General features: G+C 39.4%; 1 long non-coding RNA gene across 2 annotated transcripts; it reads right to left on the minus strand.

The window, feature by feature from the left end:
* Positions 1 to 13,221: 13,221 nt before the first annotated feature.
* On the minus strand, positions 13,222 to 17,716 carry LOC127650301 (uncharacterized). Of its 2 annotated transcripts, XR_007971424.1 has the most exons (5): positions 17,661 to 17,716; positions 17,507 to 17,575; positions 17,389 to 17,424; positions 14,470 to 14,505; positions 13,222 to 13,817 (listed from the first exon to the last, which is right to left on the minus strand). It is a non-coding gene; the product is annotated as an uncharacterized LOC127650301 (long non-coding RNA). The 2 variants fall into 2 exon arrangements; XR_007971425.1 differs by lacking the exons at positions 13,222 to 13,817; positions 14,470 to 14,505 and adding an exon at positions 14,513 to 17,310.
* Between the last annotated feature and the right edge of the window lie 3,368 nt (positions 17,717 to 21,084).

A 21,084-nucleotide genomic window follows, 5' to 3' on the forward strand; every position in this document is an offset into this window, starting at 1 on the left:
TCTCACTGTGATGTGATTGAACTTATTTACTATCAGATTCAATAATAAAAATAATGATTTTAAAATCCCAAATACTTCAAATGAATAAATGAGTCTATATATGAACTCTTTATTAAACACACGGCACATTCAGATACTCTTTGTTTTATTTATACTAAATAAACATTTACAAATACAGAATTCTTGTGATTTTTCTACAGTATATAAATCTTAATACTTAACAGACAATTCTAGAAAAAACAGCTTCACACTTTTGCATTCATAAATGGATTTATAAGAACTAATTACAGGATCATTTAAAGTTGGTGTAAATTTGACAGATTTGAAGAGTTCACTCATTGATAAAAGTCAAATGCTGTCATCATACACACACCCTCATGTTGTTCTGAACCTTACACATTTTTATTCTGTATTCTTTTATTTTAACTACTGTATTGTCTTTTCAAATATATTAAATCATTTGACTGTATATTTCACAGTTAATATTTGATAATCAATGAACTTTTTATTTCTGTAGCATTTTTACAGTATTTTACTGTTTAAATTACTGACAGTTTTTACAGTTTAAAGGCTCTTTTTCTTTAATTGTAAATGTTTTTTTGAGTTTGCACAGTGTCTGTTCTGCAAATGCTCTATACCGTGTTTATGGTCCAGATATGATGTTGTCATGCAGCAGAGTGCGGCAAGAGCTCGAAGTCTTGAGAACAGATTGTTTTAAAGGAATAGTTTTTATTGTGTTGTTCTTAAAGAGTTTCAGCTGTTTATTACACAAATAAACAGTTAAGTGTGTTATTTGAACTAGATAAATGATGTTGAGTTTACTTAAAGAGAATGTGGACACCGATTGTAGTATTTTAAGTGTAACAACTTAAAGTGACACAGTAAACTCATGTTGAGATTATTTCAGAAGTAAACTGAACGAATTGTATTAATTTAAAGTTCATTGACTTAATAGAGTAATCTTACTAATAAATCATTTGTACGGTTACTAATTCATTTATAGTAATAAAAAACAAGCAAGTAAAGTTAACTAGAAATGTACTATTAAGTTTAATAATAAGTTGACATTACTTAAATAGGAACATTAATATAACTTCATTTTAGTAAGTTTGCTTTGCAGAAATAATGCAATCGGTTTCCTTCATTTTGAAGTGAACTGAACATGTAAACTTTTACAGTGTTTGCAGGAAACACATTTAAAATACTGTCTTGTGTAAGACGATGTCATGTTTAAAGTATATTGTACAAAGTCTGGCAAAGTAATAACAGTTTGATATTGAAGAGAAGCAATTTGTAGTATTTGGAATAAGCCAAAGGTGTTACTGAGCATTTACTTTTACTCAAATATAATACACTTATGATTTATTACTTGTATGTTTCAAAGACTCTCACAATTAATTTGTAAAGTACTTGTAACACAAATAAAGTACACTTTAATATCACTAATCAAGCCTGTAATTACCCCACACTGACATATACTTAAAATAACCAAATGAGTGTTCACTGGAAAATAATAAACAAACAAACGATTCTTTCATACTTTGTATATTAACTTTGTGCATCATGGAAATCGTGTTCCTCTGCCTGTGTTGGAAATGTTGTCTGTGGCTTTCACTTTGTTAGATCATTCAGCCAACAATGCAAGCAATGCCAGATCCTCCCATTAGACCTCCATAAGAACATATTAAACATATCAGAGTTTAACAGCTTGTAATGTTACTCTTCTCCCAGCTCAGCAGGCAGCAGGGGAATAGCACAAGACAAGAGACAAACATCAGCAGAAATTATTGAACAACAGTTTGACCAGCACAAATTCAACAAATATATTAATACTAATCACAAGACAATGAAGAATTGCTGCTTAACTGTCCTGTGATGCTGAAGACCTTGAAATGGAGTCAACTAACTGGAGATAAAGCAGCACACAACATAAGATTAAACTGAATGAGTAAAAGAGAAGAGATCTTTTATTACTTTAACTGTATTAAGTGCATTTCCACTATTGTCCTGCAGGTGTCATCATAAGTCTATGGGCTTAAGATGCTCTTAGTATTGTATGATTAGCGATACACTATTACTCTACTCTTGTTCATCTGTGAGCATTTTAAATTCTACTTATGTTATGATTGCTTTGGGAAACTGGGCACAAAACTCAAATGAATCATAAGAAGGATTTTACTTGGGCTTATATGAGGCTTACGGGAAACAAGGCCCTGGTTACCATGTGCTGTTTTAACACACGTTTCCCCCTGTGTATATGTCAGGACATGCCACTCTATTCATATATATCAGACATGGTCTCTTCTAATTCAACAAAAATGCCAAAAAAAATAATGTCTGCTAAAGACGACATGAGCAAAACCCCGTCAATGATGTCTGTGCTTGTCCCTTTAGGGAGGTCTCTCAAAGCACAGATAGAGCAGTAGTCTTATTTTCATTGTAAAATGGACATTTCTATAGAATAATGAACACAAATGTTTAGCTCACATTAACTGATTTAAATGCTATGACACAAAATGTTTCATTGATTTTTGAGCAGTTAACCTGATGCAATGTCCTCTGCCATCTCCCTTCTCTGTTCTTTGATTTGCTCTTTAGATGATGTTGAATGTCTGTGGAATCTCAGGAAACTGTTCACAGTTTATTTAACGTTTGTTACAGCAGCAGAGCTTATAAAAGATACAGATGGTTCATTCATGTCCATTAGAGACTTTATATCAGTGAGAACAATGTCTAAAGTGAGCAGTTGATCAGATTTCATCACAGTTTTGAAAGCTTCATCTTTTCATTAAAGATGACCTGTAAGACAAACATCCCACAACTCGTTGCATCTTCTTGGACTGTGTGTGAAATATGAGCAGACCTCCACTGAATGTTCCCCCACTCTTCCTTTCCGAGTCGCTTCAGCCGCATTCTGAAGTATTGTCTGTGTTTCAAAACCATTTACACACAAAATGTCCAAAAGAAAATGTAACTTTACAAGTGTACATGTTTTTAGAAGGATTTATTGTGTGTTTGTGTGTCATGTAATATTGGCTAATTTTTGGGATGCAGTTCTGAGACTCTCCATGTCAGATTCAGCAACTGCAGGATCCACAACAAACATGTGTTCGGAAGGAACATGAAGATACTGACAAAACACAATGAACAATATCAAATCACATTGTTACAATTGTACAATCATGTCTGTTTCCACAGTTTATCATAATTGTTTTATTATTCCATAAAAGTTTAAAGGGATATTTCACCCAAAAATGAAACTGATCTTATAATTGACTCCCCTCGTGCCGTCCCAGAGGTGTTTCACTTTCTTTCTTTGACATTGTGAGTAAATGATGAGAGATTGTTCAGTTTGGGGTGAACTATCACTTTATCAACAATTTGAGTTCATTGCACACTGTAAAAAATGACAGTAACAGTAAAATACTGTAAACATGCTACAGAAATAAAATGTTCATTGATTAACAAATATTAACTGTAAAATATACAGTAAAATGTTTTAATTTATTTTAAAAGACAATACAGTAGTTTTGTGCCCTTCTGTAGTTACTATGTGATTAACAAATACCTTATAAATTAAACAACAGATTTTTACAGTTTCAGAAGATTTTTGTTTTTGTTTTAAGAGAATCTTTCTTTTTTTTTTACAGTGCCAGCGTGTAAATTACAACCATTTTAAACTGTGAAATGTTCAGGTTGTTCTGTAAAGAGGTTTACTATATTTTAACTGTATTTTAACATAATTATTCTGTCAATCACAGCTGCCAGATTTATTTGACAGTGTTTAATCCAAGTTAGTTCTTCAGAGGTAACGCAAGTAACGGAGGTATAGATTGGAAAATGCAGCAAATGCTTGATTCAGGACCGTGAACAGAAACCGAGCACAACGATTGATCCATTCGCTGGTGACGTCACACCATGTGGACCTTAATCCGGCCCTGGGGCGTCATTGTGATTATAGTGAGAAAGCTCAATAAAAACTATGAGGTGCCCCTAGGGACATTATTCAGAATTACAAAAAATTGGTTCTCTGCTGAAGTTTAGCAGTTTTTCCCTACAGAAGACAAAGAAGAAGAAAGACAAGATGAAATGCATACATTTCTTATGTTTATTATCTTTAATAGTGTTAGTAAAGAGTAGTGTTGTGATATATATATATATCTGTATAATGTTTTAGAATGACCTTAGCAGAAGGTTGGCGTGCTCCTCAAGACGACTACGATATTGAAAGTCATTGAAGTTTCTGCTTTGTACAGCTCTTTCCGTAGCCTCTATACATATGTGCAGTTCTTCAAAGTAGGGTATCGACGCACAACACTACTCTTTACTAACACTATTAAACATAATAAACATAAGAAATGTATGCATTTTCATGTTGTCTTTCTTCTTCTTTGTCTTCTGTAGGGAAAAACTGCTAAATTTCAGCAGAGAACCAATTTTTGTAAGGAAGGAGGGTTTCTTTATTGTACATTAATTTGCATGTATGGTTTGCGCTGCGCTGTTTAAATTGGTCAGCGCAGCGCTGTTGAGGATTGTTCGCGCCGCGCTGCCCATTGGGTGTCGCTAGGAAACACGTCCGCGCTGCGCTGACGAACTGGCCGCGCGGCTCGGACCATTGAACCGCGCAGATGACATGTCAGCGCGGCGCGAGCTCTGTAAACCCCCGCTGTCTCGTCCCACTTTTGCTTTGTTTGGCTTCCCATAGGAAAAGAACTCGTGCGTGTGCAGAAAAGAACTCGCGCGTGTGTGGGACTTGTTAATTTGTGTGCACAATCATATTTTTGTGCTCGAGTTTGTGATTTGCAAGTTCTGCAGGTTTAAATTTTACGTGCGAGCTGTGTCATGGTGCTCACACTGTTGAAATTCACTTGCGCGCTGTGTTTTTGCGCTTGCGCTTGCGCTTGCGCTGTTTTGTCCAAAATTAAACGCCATACACTACTGCCACCAACTGGAGTGGAGTGGGTACTTTAACCACCTTCCGTTTCAACTGAAATGTGCTTCCGTTTCAACTGAAATGCTCACACACACGCAACTGAAATGCTCTCACACACGCAACTGAAATGCTCTCACACACGCAACTGAAATGCTCTCACACACACAACTGAACTCACACAAAAGCGTGTGAGAGCATTTCAGTTGCGTGTGTGTGAGCATTTCAGTTGCGTGTGAGAGCATTTCAGTGTGTGTGTGAGAGCGTTTCAGTTGTGTGTGTGAGAGCGTTTCAGTTGCGTGTGAGAGCGTTTCAGTTGTGTGTGTGAGAGCATTTCAGTTGCGTGTGTGAGAGCGTTCAGTTGCGTGTGTGAGCATTTCAGTTGCGTGTGAGAGCATTTCAGTTGCGTGAGAGCATTTCAGTTGTGTGTGTGAGAGCGTTTCAGTTGTGTGTGTGTGAGCATTTCAGTTGTGTGTGTGAGCATTTCAGTTGCGTGTGAGAGCATTTCAGTTGTGTGTGTGAGAGCATTTCAGTTGTGTGTGTGAGAGCGTTTCAGTTGGTGTGTGAGAGCATTTCAGTTGCGTGTGTGAGAGCATGTTCAGTTATGCGGTGTGAGAGCATTTCAGTTGCGTGTGTGAGAGCGTTTCAGTTGCGTGTGTGAGAGCATTTCAGTTGCGTGTGTGAGAGCGTTTCAGTTGTGTGTGTGTGAGCATTTCAGTTGCGTGTGTGAGAGCATTTCAGTTGTGTGTGTGAGCATTTCAGTTGCGTGTGAGAGCATTTCAGTTGTGTGTGTGAGAGCGTTTCAGTTGCGTGTGTGTGAGCATTTCAGTTGCGTGTGAGAGCATTTCAGTTGCGTGTGAGAGCATTTCAGTTGTGTGTGTGAGAGCGTTTCAGTTGTGTGTGTGTGAGCATTTCAGTTGTGTGTGTGAGCATTTCAGTTGCGTGTGAGAGCATTTCAGTTGTGTGTGTGAGAGCGTTTCAGTTGTGTGTGTGTGAGCATTTCAGTTGCGTGTGTGAGAGCATTTCAGTTGTGTGTGTGAGCATTTCAGTTGCGTGTGTGAGAGCATTTCAGTTGTGTGTGTGAGCATTTCAGTTGCGTGTGAGAGCATTTCAGTTGTGTGTGTGAGAGCGTTTCAGTTGCGTGTGTGTGAGCATTTCAGTTGCGTGTGAGAGCATTTCAGTTGTGTGTGTGAGAGCATTTCAGTTGTGTGTGTGAGAGCATTTCAGTTGTGTGTGTGAGAACATTTCAGTTGTGTGTGTGTGAGCATTTCAGTTGTGTGTGTGAGAGCATTTCAGTTGTGTGTGTGAGAGCATTTCAGTTGTGTGTGTGAGCATTTCAGTTGCGTGTGTGAGAGCATTTCAGTTGCGTGTGTGAGAGCATTTCAGTTGTGTGTGTGAGAGCATTTCAGTTAGCGTGTGTGAGAGCATTTCAGTTGTGTGTGTGAGAGCATTTCAGTTGCGTGTGTGAGAGCGTTTCGAGTTGCGTGTGTGAGAGCATTTCAGTTGCGTGTGTGAGAGCATTTCAGTTGCGTGTGTGAGCATTTCAGTTGTGTGTGAGAGCATTTCAGTTGTGTGTGTGAGAGCATTTCAGTTGCGTGTGTGTGAGCATTTCAGTTGCGTGTGTGAGAGCATTTCAGTTGCGTGTGTGAGAGCATTTCAGTTGCGTGTGTGAGAGCATTTCAGTTGCGGTGTGAGAGCGTTTCAGTTATGTGTGAGAGCATTTCAGTTGCGTGTGTGAGAACATTTCAGTTGTGTGTGTGAGAGCATTTCAGTTGTGTGTGTGAGAGCATATCAGTTGTGTGTGTGAGAGCATTTCAGTTGCGTGTGTGAGAGCATTTCAGTTGCGTGTGTGAGAGCGTTTCAGTTGCGTGTGTGAGAGCGTTTCAGTTGCGTGTGTGAGAGCGTTTCAGTTGCGTGTGTGAGAGCATTTCAGTTGCGTGTGTGAGAGCATTTCAGTTGCGTGTGTGAGAGCATTTCAGTTGCGTGTGTGAGAGCATTTCAGTTGCGTGTGTGAGAGCATTTCAGTTGCGTGTGTGAGAGCATTTCAGTTGCGTGTGTGAGAGCATTTCAGTTGTGTGTGTGAGAGCATTTCAGTTGTGTGTGTGAGAGCATATCAGTTGTGTGTGTGAGAGCATTTCAGTTGCGTGTGTGAGAGCATTTCAGTTGCGTGTGTGAGAGCGTTTCAGTTGCGTGTGTGAGCGCGTTTCAGTTGCGTGTGTGAGAGCATATCAGTTGCGTGTGTGTGAGCATTTCAGTTGCGTGTGTGAGAGCATATCAGTTGCGTGTGTGAGAGCATTTCAGTTGCGTGTGTGAGAGCATTTCAGTTGCGTGTGTGAGAGCATTTCAGTTGCGTGTGTGAGAGCATTTCAGTTGCGTGTGTGAGAGCATTTCAGTTGTGTGTGTGAGAGCATTTCAGTTGCGTGTGTGAGAGCATTTCAGTTGTGTGTGTGAGAGCATTTCAGTTGTGTGTGTGAGAGCATTTCAGTTGTGTGTGTGAGAGCATTTCAGTTGTGTGTGTGAGAGCATTTCAGTTGTGTGTGTGAGAGCATTTCAGTTGCGTGTGTGAGAGCATTTCAGTTGCGTGTGTGAGAGCATTTCAGTTGCGTGTGTGAGAGCATTTCAGTTGCGTGTGTGAGAGCGTTTCAGTTGCGTGTGTGAGAGCGTTTCAGTTGCGTGTGTGAGAGCGTTTCAGTTGCGTGTGTGAGAGCATTTCAGTTGCGTGTGTGAGAGCATTTCAGTTGCGTGTGTGAGAGCATTTCAGTTGCGTGTGTGAGAGCATTTCAGTTGCGTGTGTGAGAGCATTTCAGTTGCGTGTGTGAGAGCATTTCAGTTGCGTGTGTGAGAGCATTTCAGTTGCGTGTGTGAGAGCATTTCAGTTGCGTGTGTGAGAGCATTTCAGTTGCGTGTGTGAGAGCATTTCAGTTGCGTGTGTGTGAGCGTTTCAGTTGCGTGTGTGAGAGCGTTTCAGTTGCGTGTGTGAGAGCGTTTCAGTTGCGTGTGTGAGAGCGTTTCAGTTGCGTGTGTGAGAGCGTTTCAGTTGCGTGTGTGAGAGCGTTTCAGTTGCGTGTGTGAGAGCGTTTCAGTTGCGTGTGTGAGAGCATTTCAGTTGCGTGTGTGAGAGCATTTCAGTTGCGTGTGTGAGAGCATTTCAGTTAGCGTGTGTGAGAGCATTTCAGTTAGCGTGTGTGAGAGCATTTCAGTTGCGTGTGTGAGAGCATTTCAGTTGCGTGTGTGAGAGCGTTTCAGTTGCGTGTGTGAGAGCGTTTCAGTTGCGTGTGTGAGAGCGTTTCAGTTGCGTGTGTGAGAGCGCTTCAGTTGTGCGTGTGTGAGAGCATTTCAGTTGCGTGTGTGAGAGCGTTTCAGTTGCGTGTGTGAGCGCGTTTCAGTTGCGTGTGTGTGAGCATTTCAGTTGCGTGTGTGAGAGCATTTCAGTTGCGTGTGTGAGAGCATTTCAGTTGCGTGTGTGAGAGCATTTCAGTTGCGTGTGTGAGAGCATTTCAGTTGCGTGTGTGAGAGCGTTTCAGTTGCGTGTGTGAGAGCATTTCAGTTGCGTGTGTGAGAGCGTTTCAGTTGTGTGTGTGAGAGCATTTCAGTTGCGTGTGTGAGAGCATTTCAGTTGCGTGTGTGAGAGCATTTCAGTTGCGTGTGTGAGAGCGTTTCAGTTGCGTGTGTGAGAGCGTTTCAGTTGCGTGTGTGAGAGCATTTCAGTTGTGTGTGTGAGAGCATTTCAGTTGTGTGTGTGTGAGCGTTTCAGTTGTGTGTGTGAGAGCATTTCAGTTGCGTGTGTGAGAGCATTTCAGTTGCGTGTGTGAGAGCATTTCAGTTGCGTGTGTGTGAGCATTTCAGTTGTGTGTGTGAGAGCATTTCAGTTGCGTGTGTGTGAGCATTTCAGTTGCGTGTGTGAGAGCGTTTCAGTTGCGTGTGTGAGAGCGTTTCAGTTGCGTGTGTGAGAGCATTTCAGTTGTGTGTGTGAGAGCATTTCAGTTGTGTGTGTGTGAGCATTTCAGTTGTGTGTGTGAGCGTAATATTTTCAGTTGTATGTATGAGAGCGTTTCAGTTGTGTTTGTAAAAGCATTTCACTTGTATGTGTGTGAGCATTTCACTATAGTATGTGAATGAATTTGGTTTCATATGTGTATGTGAGAGGAAAAGTACATGTATGTGCATGGTAATTCTGAATAATGTCCCTAGGGGCACCTCATAGATAGGTATTGTTCACCTACTCATTTGACACACTGATTTTTACACACTATATAAAGGGGAAGTAGACTTCAGCACATCTGATACGGGTTTATTGTCCTCTTCATGTCTCAGTCACTTCAATTTACCACCAGAATGATCTGTGTGAAGGTTTCATCTTTAGACTAACAGATTCATGTCTGTTCAATAACATATGAAATACTTCACATATCTGCCCTTAATAAACATTGTAAAAATAGCAAACATTTCCATAAAAATTGAAAAATGCACCACATTAATTAATTCTATACAGTAAATAATAATTATTCAACGAGATAATATATGCACTTAATTGAACAAAAATAACAACAAAAAGATGAATCTCCAGAATTATTAGTGATATTTGAATAACTTCACATAAACACAGTTAAATGCAGTTCAAGATAATGTATTAGATCTAAACTCATGGCAGTCGAAAGGTGCACGTCCTGCGATTAAAATTTCCAAAATGAAGTTTTAATAAAGTAAATACACCACGTAAATTATAATAATACAATAAATCAAACAAAACATAAATACATCAAAGTAATTTAATTTGTGCTTTAATGGGAAACTGTTGAAAGAGTTTTATTCTTCCCAACTATCTGAAATAATATCGCAGTTATTCTCATCTTCATATCTCACTTCAATGTATCATCAGAAATTATCTGATTAAATATAGCGCTGATATTGATACACATTTATCAGTTTAATTCAATTCTGATTCACAAACTCTCTCAGATGTTAATTATACCTTCTAACTTGGTACATTATGAAAATATTAAATTGACAAAATATATTATTCGTTTTTCATGTAATCGGTAGGGCTGTCAATTTAACGCGTTAATGTGCGATTCATTTTACAAAAAATAACGTGTTAAGAAATGAATGCAATTTATCGCATGCTAGTGGCTTTAGAATACAATGTATTGTTTACTACCATATTATTGATCATAAGTCAATCATTGACACACAGTTCACAGCAATCCATTACACAAGTGAATTTGTCAATCAGTTGGAGACATTTTTTTTTTTAGAAACAAGCCAGGGGTATACATAGTACACAATACTACAGATATATTTTACAATAATGCCAAGACATTATATTCATTACATAGTGCAATGTTTGTCAATGCTTTGGAGTTGTTGGAGGTATTTCAATAAAATTTCAAGTCTTTACAAAAAAGTGCAAATAGGGGCTTTATAGACATAAATTTACACTTATGTATAAAAAATTTGGTAAGAAAAATAAACGGATTAATCAGAAAATATTAAATTAAGTTATCAAAACTGTGAAAACCAAGCAAAGAAAAACTAGTTAAAATAAAGGTACGTACAAACAAACAAAATTTCCTCCAAAATATTACAGCGTGGACACATTCCCAAAAAAGGTGAGGGGCGCATTACAAAAAGAGTAAAGTGGATCTATTTCAGGGAGCATGTTTCTTAAATAAAGATTGACTGAGTAAAAACGGAATAAAAGTTTAAATGACACCTCCTTAACCTCGTTGGTAATTAAATATTTGTGAGGTAAAGACCGGACGACCTGCGTCAGACATGCTTGCGTAGCATCTCTGGTGTGTTGCGTCATAAAAATAAAATGTTTATGTCACTGTGTCAAGTTAAATATAGTTTAATACTCAATCTTTAAACACATCTTGAGATCCCTTGGATCGTATTTGTGCTCCATCAAGTGTTTTGAACGCGAGAAAGTAACGCATGTCTGTGCTATGTGTCCGCTGAAGTGTTTTCTTTACTGTATAAACTGTGTGTTGCTCATACACCTGAAGTTTCACTTACTACCCTCTGGAGTAAACAGGTGGTACTACAAGCATGTGATTAATTGCTTTAATTTTTTTAACCGAAAACCAGGACTAATGCAGGAGCTGCGCTTTGCGACTGACTTCGCCCTCCGAGCGACGAACGCCACCTCTGGCTCAACCTGGTCGAGTCGCGAGAGGCTTACAAGGTTTGTTTCCTTGACGCCCCATCTTCCAGGTTGGGCTGTTTGGCGACACTGTTGAAGACCATACAGCACATCCTGCCCCGCTGCCCGTCGCCTAGGTCATCCTCCTGTGGTGCCAACACCAGCTCCGCCACAGCCCGCTCCTCGGGGCCAGCCATGGCGTGGAGCTACTCACAGGACCTCGACGCCACCCGCCTCATGGCCGGCTGCCAAGAACCCCAAGAAGTCTTCGAAACGCCCCTGAGACGGGCAGCCCCAGGACTGCAAACGGGAGCTGGTAAGCAGACCACTCCCTCCCCTGCTGGAGGGTCGGGTGGAGAATCCTTGTTTTTTCTTAAATTATATTTCGCGTACGCTCAACAGACAGCGGTACCCACATTTAAAAAAAAAAAAGCAGTTTCCTCAGCCCCTGGGTCCTCTTTCCGGTCTCCCTGGCCATCATTATCACAACCACCAGACACCAGCTCTCTTTAGCAGGTACGGCACCCAGGAACCGGACCTTCCGCTTCCGCGCGCCCAACCGCGGCACAAACCCACCCCCGAGCTGATGGTCTCCATTTGCTACAAGGACGAAAATCTTCCTCCCCCATTCCAGGCTGTTCTGGGAGCGGTCACAAGGAGCCAGATAAATGCTTTGATGTCTCTATACTCAGCACCTCGGGCTCCGCCCCGTCGCAAGGCCGCTCCACTGCGGTGAGAGGCAAGAATGCCGCTGCCTTGTGCATGGAGATCGCCTCCCTTCTAAGGAAGGACATGATAGAGTCCCCCGAGGTGAAGGTGTTTTACAGCCCCTACTTCATCGTACCCAAATAAGGCGGCGGGTTGTGGCCAATCCTGGACCTGAGAGTTCTAAACCGGGCTCTGCACAGACTTCCATTCAAGATGTTCATGCAGAAATGCATTTTAGTCCGGCATCAAGATTGCTTTACGTTGGTAGACCTGAAGGACGCCACCCCAGTACGGGCGTCACCTAGGACCCGTACTGAGGTAAGTGCTCCACATGTACTGATTGTCTCCTTAGGCAACCCCATGGGAAGTATATTCCGCAAAATGTTTTCTCCATAGGTAAACCGTGTCTTCCTTGGGCAGAGGGCCCTCTGTCCTTGGTAACCATGTTTGTAGTAACTCCTCCCACCCTCGGGTTGGACCTACCATGGTGCCGTTCCACATGATGTGCTTCTGCTCCTGCCCGGTAAGACCGTGTGTTGTATTCCACCAGGTGTGCTCTCTTTGGAGGGACACCCCCCAACTTCGACCTTATATATGGCCCCCAGCTGAACGATTTTGTTCCTTTTTGGGGAGAACAATAGAGAGAAGGCTATGGCTGGGCCAGCCAGTCCTTGTACATCTGAGCAGTTAGCCATTCCCCAAGGTGTAGGGGACTGCTTCATGCCTGCCAGTGTGTTGGGGGTAGTTGTGCGATGGCATGCTGTGTTGTCAACGAGGCACATAGAGGTCTGCCCGTCTCGCACCGCCAGTCTGCATAACCAAGTTCAGCTCTTGTGGCATTTTCCATTGGGACCCCTAGTGTCAAATCCTCAACACAACATTGAGCGAGTGACAGATGGGGAACCTTCATGGTTACTGCTGTAACCTCCATTCCCTGATGGAGGGAACGTGACGTTGTGTCCCTCTTGCCACAACACTGAACCAACCGCTGAAATGGCCAGGTCTTTGGCTCGGCTCCTCAGTGCGAAACCTGTATGTGTGTTTGCAAGCGACACTCCTTCTATACACGTATGTCCGGGAAGGTGGCATGAAAATTCCACACGCCAATTCTCATTGGCCTTTTCTCAAAGATCAGAGATTTCTGGGCTCCCAAGAAGCGACCCCTAGTGTCAACTCATCGACACAATGTCTCATTCCCTCCATCAAGGAACGGAGGTTACATCAGTAACCATGACGCTATTAACTATTAAAAGCCCATAAAAGCTTTGAGAAATATCTCGACCTCTATCTTGAAAAGACCATCTTTGGACAGCATGAATTTCCATGTTGGTCTAGTTCAGTAGTTCTCAATTTTTTTGGGCACCCCCTCTTTAAACAAGAAAAACTTCCAATGGAAATACATGTCTAAAAATGCACTAATAATGAACCATTTCCTGGGAGTACTTTTTTTTTATTATTAAAGGCAAAATAATTGTTAGAAAATGAACATAAATGTTTAGGTTACATTTTTGGGATGGTATATTTCTTATCCCCAAAACATCTTAAATGATCATTGTATGAAAGTAAATGTAGAAAGTGTTTTAGTTTTGCAAGTACATGAGAATCAAACGGACTGCTCATGAAAACGAATGTTTGTTTGTCCTATGACACAAACAAATGTATTTACACATTGACACATAAAGTAACAATATTGACCGGCAGATTATGAAGACATGAAAATATAAATCAGTTCATTCTAAAAATCTGACAGTAAAATTGTGTTTTCATGAGATTGGGGTTTTCTCTCATTTTAATGTTAAAACATAAACATGCACACATTCAATACGCCGTCAGAATGATTTTATGCATGTTTATAAACTTTCCCTGATAATAACACAGTTTATAGTGTTTATATAAACTTGTGCATTATTGATTTATGAAGAATAATCTGTGTAAGATCATGTAAACACACAGAAATAAACTATAATTCATAATCGCTGTAGTTTAAATCGTTGGATGATCAACTGGAGTCAGAGGTTTCATTTCTGTCTAGAGCTGAAAAAACAAGAAATTACAGTTAATTTACAGTAAATTACATTTAAGAACTGTAAAATAAATGAAAAATTAAATTAAATGTCAAGTTATTTGTTTTTATGTGTAAGGATCTCCCTTTTGGGATGCTATTCTCCTCCAGACCAGCAGATGGCGCTCGTCCTGTACTTTCCATGCCATGTTCCCCTCCCCTCCTGCAGATGGGACTAACACCCCTAACCCAATTCAACCATCCACTCATTAACCCTCATTCCCTTCACCTGTGACCAGCCCTGTATAAGCCTGCTTGTTTTTCACCAAGGTGTTCAGTCTTGATCCTTTGTACCTCCTGTTCCTCCTGTGACCAACCCTCAGCTAAGTTTCTCTCTAGTTGCGTTATTGTTCCATGTTTCTCTTCATTTCTAAGTTTTGTGGAAGCTCGGCTTACCCAGTTTATTTGTACTTTGCAAATCTCTACTTTTTTTTTTGGAAGAAACACAAGTATCCAGACTCTTTGCTTTTCTGCTCTTGGGTTCAACTATCGGGGAATTAGCTCAGTGGTAGAACACCACACACTGGAGCACTACAGACCCATGATTCTAAATATTTTTCATAAGAAATGTTTATGTATCAAATTACAGTTTTATAAAATATTAGAAATGAATTGAAACATTACTGAGTCTTGGCGGGAGTTCAATGGATCTGCAGAGTCCTGAAAAACAGCATTGATTTATTTGATGTGTTTCAAATCAACACTAATATTGCAAATATCAATTTTTTGAGTAACTTTGGACAAAATGAAATCGGTGTGAACAGTGGGAGCAAATGTTCAAGTCTCGAGTGCAGTTCAGACAAATCAAGCAAGTCAAGCAACAGCACTAAAATAAAGATTCATTTTTGAAATAATATTTATTTTTCCTCTGAAAAGATGAACTTTTATTTATTTATATGAATTGTATAACAGTAAAGTGTTATACTAATATATATGTATTAGAGATGCACCGATTGCAATTTTCTTGGCCGATTTTTTTGCAAGTGTGACCTGCCGATACCACTTACGTTAGATGTACAAATATCAGTTGTAAAACTGAGCACTGCTTCGGGAATGGCTTGCATACCTGTCAACACTCCCGTTTTTCCCGGGAGTCTCCCGTTTTGTTTTTTCTCCCAAAAAAAACTTTTGTACGGCCCAAACCACGTTATATGAATAATCACATCAATATATTATTCCAAGGTGGTCCAGTTGCCAGATCTTGAATGAAAGGCATCCTACTCACACAATCGACACATCATACACATTACAAATAATTTATGACCACAATCTGGCAACCTACAACACATTTGCGCTGTTGATATCTGCGCAGGCAGTAGACGCAGGATGTTAAATCAAGCATCACTGGTAGATGGGAGAGGAAGACTCAGCTGGTGCTCCGGCGAAAAAAACAAAATATACATGTACATTTAACAACAGCTGGATGGAAGAATTTAATTTCATATCCCGAAGCCATATCGCCAATGCCCACGCCTTTTACAATGTGTGTCGCACTGATTTTAATATCGGACACGGTGGGAAAAATTACGTTAAACCACAACGGCACAATTTGTATGTATTTATCCTGCCTCTGCCATCCAGCACCCCCCTTCCCCTCTCCCGGATTTGTGTACCCAAATGTTGGCAGATAACAGGCTGCGTGTGTGACGTGACACGAGATTAAACAACTCGGGCAACACGACATCGGAAAGTACCTCATACTCTGTATCGAGGAAATTTATCAGATTTCTGATCCCTCTGTCCTCAACTATGGAGAACAGCTGGTCATCCAGGGCCATGAATTCCATAATTTTCCTCGTAATTGCTTTGGTCTTTTCACTGCTCATACCAAGGAATGATAGGAGAGGCTGCTGACTTGTGACTGGCTCTGAGCTCTGGATAGCTTTAGCCGCATTCCCTTTTTAGCTTCTTTTTTAAAATGGGCATTTTCAGCTGGGTGATGGTGTTATAAATGTCTAATTAGGTTTGTTGTTCCGAAAGTTATTGTGGTGGTTCACCCGCGGTTTAATTATTACACATTTCGAACTTTATGTATTCTTCACTCACATAGTGAAGATCTCCCACGCCAATGACATGTTTACATGCGGCTGTGACGTTATTGCCTGCGCCGCTGGCAACAAAACGGACCGGCTTGGAATTAGTAAGACGTGAGGCTGACCGGACGGTTACCAGTCTGGGCCGAGCATGCGGAAAATCGGCAAATTCCGGTCCCTGGCCGGGCGATCGGTGCATGACGAATATATATATAGTAAATTGCGTTATTGAACATGCTCAATATTTTCATCGTGGGCACTTAAAAATACTGTGAATATTTCTAGATACTTCATTATCCGAATTGTTTACATTTTTCGAAAAATAACCGGTTAAAATGTATAACACTACGTTTATGCTGTGTAACAATGTGGTAGACGTGCTGAATGAAAATGCAAATTCGCTCTCTGACAGTAGGGGGCACTTATGCAGCAGAAATACAGCTGTTACCCTGGTAACGCCTGTACACAAAGCAGCCCTGCGCTTATAAACAATACTTTATTAAACATTATATGGAGGTAAGATGAAAAGAAAATGTCATCGAAATGTTTCTGAAGACAGTCAGTTCCCTTCAGAGATTCATTTATATAAAACAGTCATAAAGGTTTTGCATTCAAGCACTTTAGTTAAATTCTTCAGTCACAATCACTATGAGAGCACTTGGATTTCATCACGAGTCATTCTGTATATTTTATACTCGTCACGTTTTAAATAAATGTTTTTATATTGCGACACATGTTTATGGTATATTGTTGAGAAGGTTTAGAAAAGGCGCACACACATTTATAGGCAATGTCGGATCATTTCAAACTTGTCGCGCTACAAAACACGAGATTAATCCTGAATAATTTTAATTACTGACAACCCTCAAACATTTGAACAGTAATTTTACATATGAATCTTTCTGGATAATGAAATAATAATGAAATTATTCACTTTCCTTTCCTTGTGGTTTTTGAAATGTCTGATGAAATTGGAGGTTGTGGTGGTTGTATCGGATCATTTTGCGTTGCATATTTTCATCCTTTTTTTATTCACACAATCCAATTCGAAATCTTTATATCCAAAGGAGATTATTTTGGGAAAAGGACAATCATCTGTCATTTTGGCGCATTGTGAGCGCAGCGTTAACCGCGCAGATGCAGATCAGTGATGCAGGCGGGATTACATATTTTGCATATGTTTTTAAAACACATTTCATTACTGTTTATAATAAGTTAATGAAAATAATAATAATAAAAAAACATTCAAGAGTCATTCAGTTCAAGTCAAGTCTGGAGTTGCTGGTTCTCAAGTCAAGTCATTTTCTTCATTTAGTCGATCATGTCCTTAAATTTGCAAGTCAAGGCATGTAACTCGAGTCCTCCACCTCAGTTACACCTTACTTCTGGGTAACGGTGTTCTGATGGGGGTCACTGGAGTCTTTCTTCATGGCTGAACAAAATAAAAAATAACATCCTGTCTCTACTTCATTAAATCTATAAAAACTCATTAAAGTGTATCTTAACTCACCAAAGTTCGGAAGAGAGTTATTTGAACCCATAATACCTGTAAAAGATATTAAAAGACACGTTCAATATTGTGATTACAGTAATTAGTGAATATAAATTATAAATGTAGATGTTTTCACCTCTCGCTGCTGTGAGATCTTCTGCTGGATTCAGTCTGATGTCATAAAGGCTTTGAGTCTCATGAAAATCTGAACATAGAAAAGAGAGTTTAATGATTCAGATTCATCATGTGATTCACTACATGATTGACAGTAATAAAGAAACAGAACATACTTGTTATATTGTCCATACTTTGATGTTTGTAGATTTCATCAACTGAACCAGAATCTGTTAATAATAATAATAATAAAACACTTAATAGAAATCAGTTTAAGATCATTGGAAACACTTTACAATTAGATTCAGTTTGTTATCATTAGTTACCAACATTAGTTAACATGAACTAACAATGAACAATATTTTACAGAATTCATTCATCTCTGTTAATGTTCATTTCAACATACTTTATACTAATCCATTTTGAAAATCAAAAGTTGTATTAGTAAACATTAGTTAATGCACTATTAACACACATGAACTAATAATGAACAATTGCATTTTTATTAACTAACATGAACAAAGATGAATACAAATATTGATCATTGTTCATGATATCTAATGCATTAATGTAATTATATAACTTTTACAATGTAAATATGACTTATTTATTACTCTTATTCTTCAGTGAATTTCTGTCATTGTTTTCACTTTGTTTTTTGTATTTTTAATATTCTGTTTTCTCTGAAGTGCAGCTGTAGCCCATCAGGGATTAATAAAGTTATAAACCTAAAATTAACCTGAACAAAATGAAACATTAGATGCTTGTATTAGATTTCAACTCAACACAGGTCGGACACGATCTAAAAACACATTAAAGAACATGTCAGCATTCTTGGAGAATGGATGGAAAAGAAGATCACTACTATATATTTTATTTCAATATGGATATAATATGGTTATTAAACATGTTCATGCACGTTCTCATGTATGACAGTGATGCTGAACATCTCACTGCTACTCATGATCAGCTCATTCAGAACTGCATTTTAACATCACTCTCACACTCTGTCGGGGTCTAGCCTTGTTGCAAGGTACTCTGGACTTCGCTCTCGATCTGCTGCAGTTTAAATCCATTTTTAAATCCATCACTATTGGATTTACTCTACTAGTTTTGCAAGTGATACTTGATCTACTTCCACGGTTCTTTCACACCAGTCTGCTCACATTCTTCTACAAACTCATAAGATATGTGACTCAGTTATTCAGTTTGCCATATTCCTTCTCCCCTGTTTGAAACTTATTTCTGAACTTTGAGCACTCACTAATGCTCTGTGAACAGGATGTTGTTCACGCTGAAAAGGTCTGGAAATACTTCCCATCTCTATTGTTTATGCACCTGACTCTCCTTTGATTCTGTGATGTCGAAGTTACCCATTGAGCACAAGATGTGGATTCCCTTTTGACTCTGTTCGACATTGAAATTACCAGTTTGAACTAAGACTTGAATTACCTGTGACCCTGTTGTGATATTTCAGTTATCATTCTGTTCACCAGCTGAATTTCTGTTATCCTGTTGGATGTTGAAGCTCCTGTTATTCTGTTACCAGTTTAATAAACTCCCATATCTGGGTTTTATCTCACTCATCTGTGCTGGAGTATCATTACAGAAAGGCTAGACCAAAGGATAATGAACCCAGCAGGGGTTACTGCCCGAGCAGAGGTGGATCTGTTTGCGGAACTGGGGCGTCAGCGAAGAGCAGCTCTCCTCCGCACTGCCGAACTTTCACATCAAACCACACCTCCAGCACCTGTAGTACCAGAGCCCACTCTGTCTCCTTATGATAGCCCCATGGCCGATCCCGCTCCTTACTCTGGTTCTCTGGAGGATTGTAGTGGCTTCATTTTTCAGTGCCATCGTTAGGCCTGGGCTTCTGTGGCTTAAGATTTTTTGATCCAATTCCAATTATATATTTGTACTCTGATTATTTACCATACTGGCATTGCAGCACGATTATATTCCGACATTTATTTGCTTGTCTTGCAATCATACGAGTGCACCGCTTACTTTGCATGACCAACACCCCCCTTGCACCCACGCATGCGCACACACACGCAAACACACAGCCTAAGCACCTGCCAGTCCAGATGCAGTTGTGAATGCCCCGATATCGCTCAGCATAACGTTTGTCAAGAGTAGCATAAGACAAAGTGGGATAAAAATAGACATTCGTAACTAACTTAGAAAGAAACAAGCAGTGGATGAGTTTGAGAGGATGCCAGAAACTCAAAGTGTAGCAGCAGAGACCGAGTTAGCGGCTACAGGTTTGTGCAGGGGTTGTGTTTGCTAGCTAACCTTAGGGCTCAGCATAACAATGGAAAATATGTTTCCAGCCAAGTATTTTTGTGAAAAAGTTTTAACGCATTAAAATAAAGCTGATGGAAACACACTTTCTCACTAAACTTACACAAGTGTCGACAATATTTTTCAGATTTAACTCTAACTTGCATAAACATGTCGATACTTAATTCATGAAAAACTGATTTGGAAACAAATCATCAATGCAAAATGTAGTGTCACATGACAGACTTTACCCCAATCGTTAGCCTGCGTTAATCATTATTGAATGTGATAGATTATGGATAGATCTTTATTGCATATAGAGCCGATACTGCAAACAGGACACTACCAGAAGTGCAACACATATATCTCATATCATGCACATCGACATGTGCAAGGAGAACAAATGAATGGCCACTCTTTGTGATGAAATTAATCGCAGTATCCATCCGTTTATATATTAAAGTTGCTTTTACGCACTATTCAGAATAGACAGCAGTCATGGAATTAGAAAAAAACATAATTTATGTGCACAAAGATGATTTAAATTAAAAAAATAAATACACAATATCAGGAAAAAAGCTTCGATGTGCTTTTATATATATATTTTGGAACACTTACAGCCCAATTCTATTAAATTATTGTTTAGTTTTACTTTTGAAAAAAATACCGGCAAAATTCCCAGTATTAAATTAAAAAAATTATTTCCAAACAAAATGTTTTTAATTTTTAGACCTATATATGCCTTTTCTTTACACACACACTTAAATTAGCCGTACCCTGTTCTGTAGATGAATAAAGTCGTCTGAATGACGTTCTCAGAATGTTCTAGACTTTTTTTCAATGCCAGCTTGAACCATGATTCGCTTTCAGGTCAGAACCGGTGGCAACCTGCGATAGGTGCAACATCAGGACCAATACTACAGTTATAGGCCTATCAGAAGTGCAACTGCTCTCTTTTGAGCAATTCCTCTTCTGATTGCATTTATTTGTGAAATTAAAATGACCTAATTTCAATAGTCTCAATAATCTCCCCATTTTACCCAAACATTAGAGGAAAAAGATTAGGAACATCTGGGATGCGAATTCGAGATAAACACATTTCTGAATGGAAACGGTTTCAGGGGAGATTTCTTTTGCGATAAACCAAAATTTATGCGACAGTGTTTTTTTTTTTTAGGCATGACGTCATCACGCACACCATTTTTATCGATAAAAGGCCATTTGAATGGAAACATGCAGAAGAAGGCAAATTTCGCAAAATATGTTGATAACAAAATAGCGTGAAAAATGGATGGAAATTATGCTAATGATAGTTGC

This window comes from Xyrauchen texanus, chromosome 10 (assembly GCF_025860055.1).
Source record: "Xyrauchen texanus isolate HMW12.3.18 chromosome 10, RBS_HiC_50CHRs, whole genome shotgun sequence".
Taxonomy (NCBI): Eukaryota; Metazoa; Chordata; class Actinopteri; order Cypriniformes; family Catostomidae; genus Xyrauchen; species Xyrauchen texanus.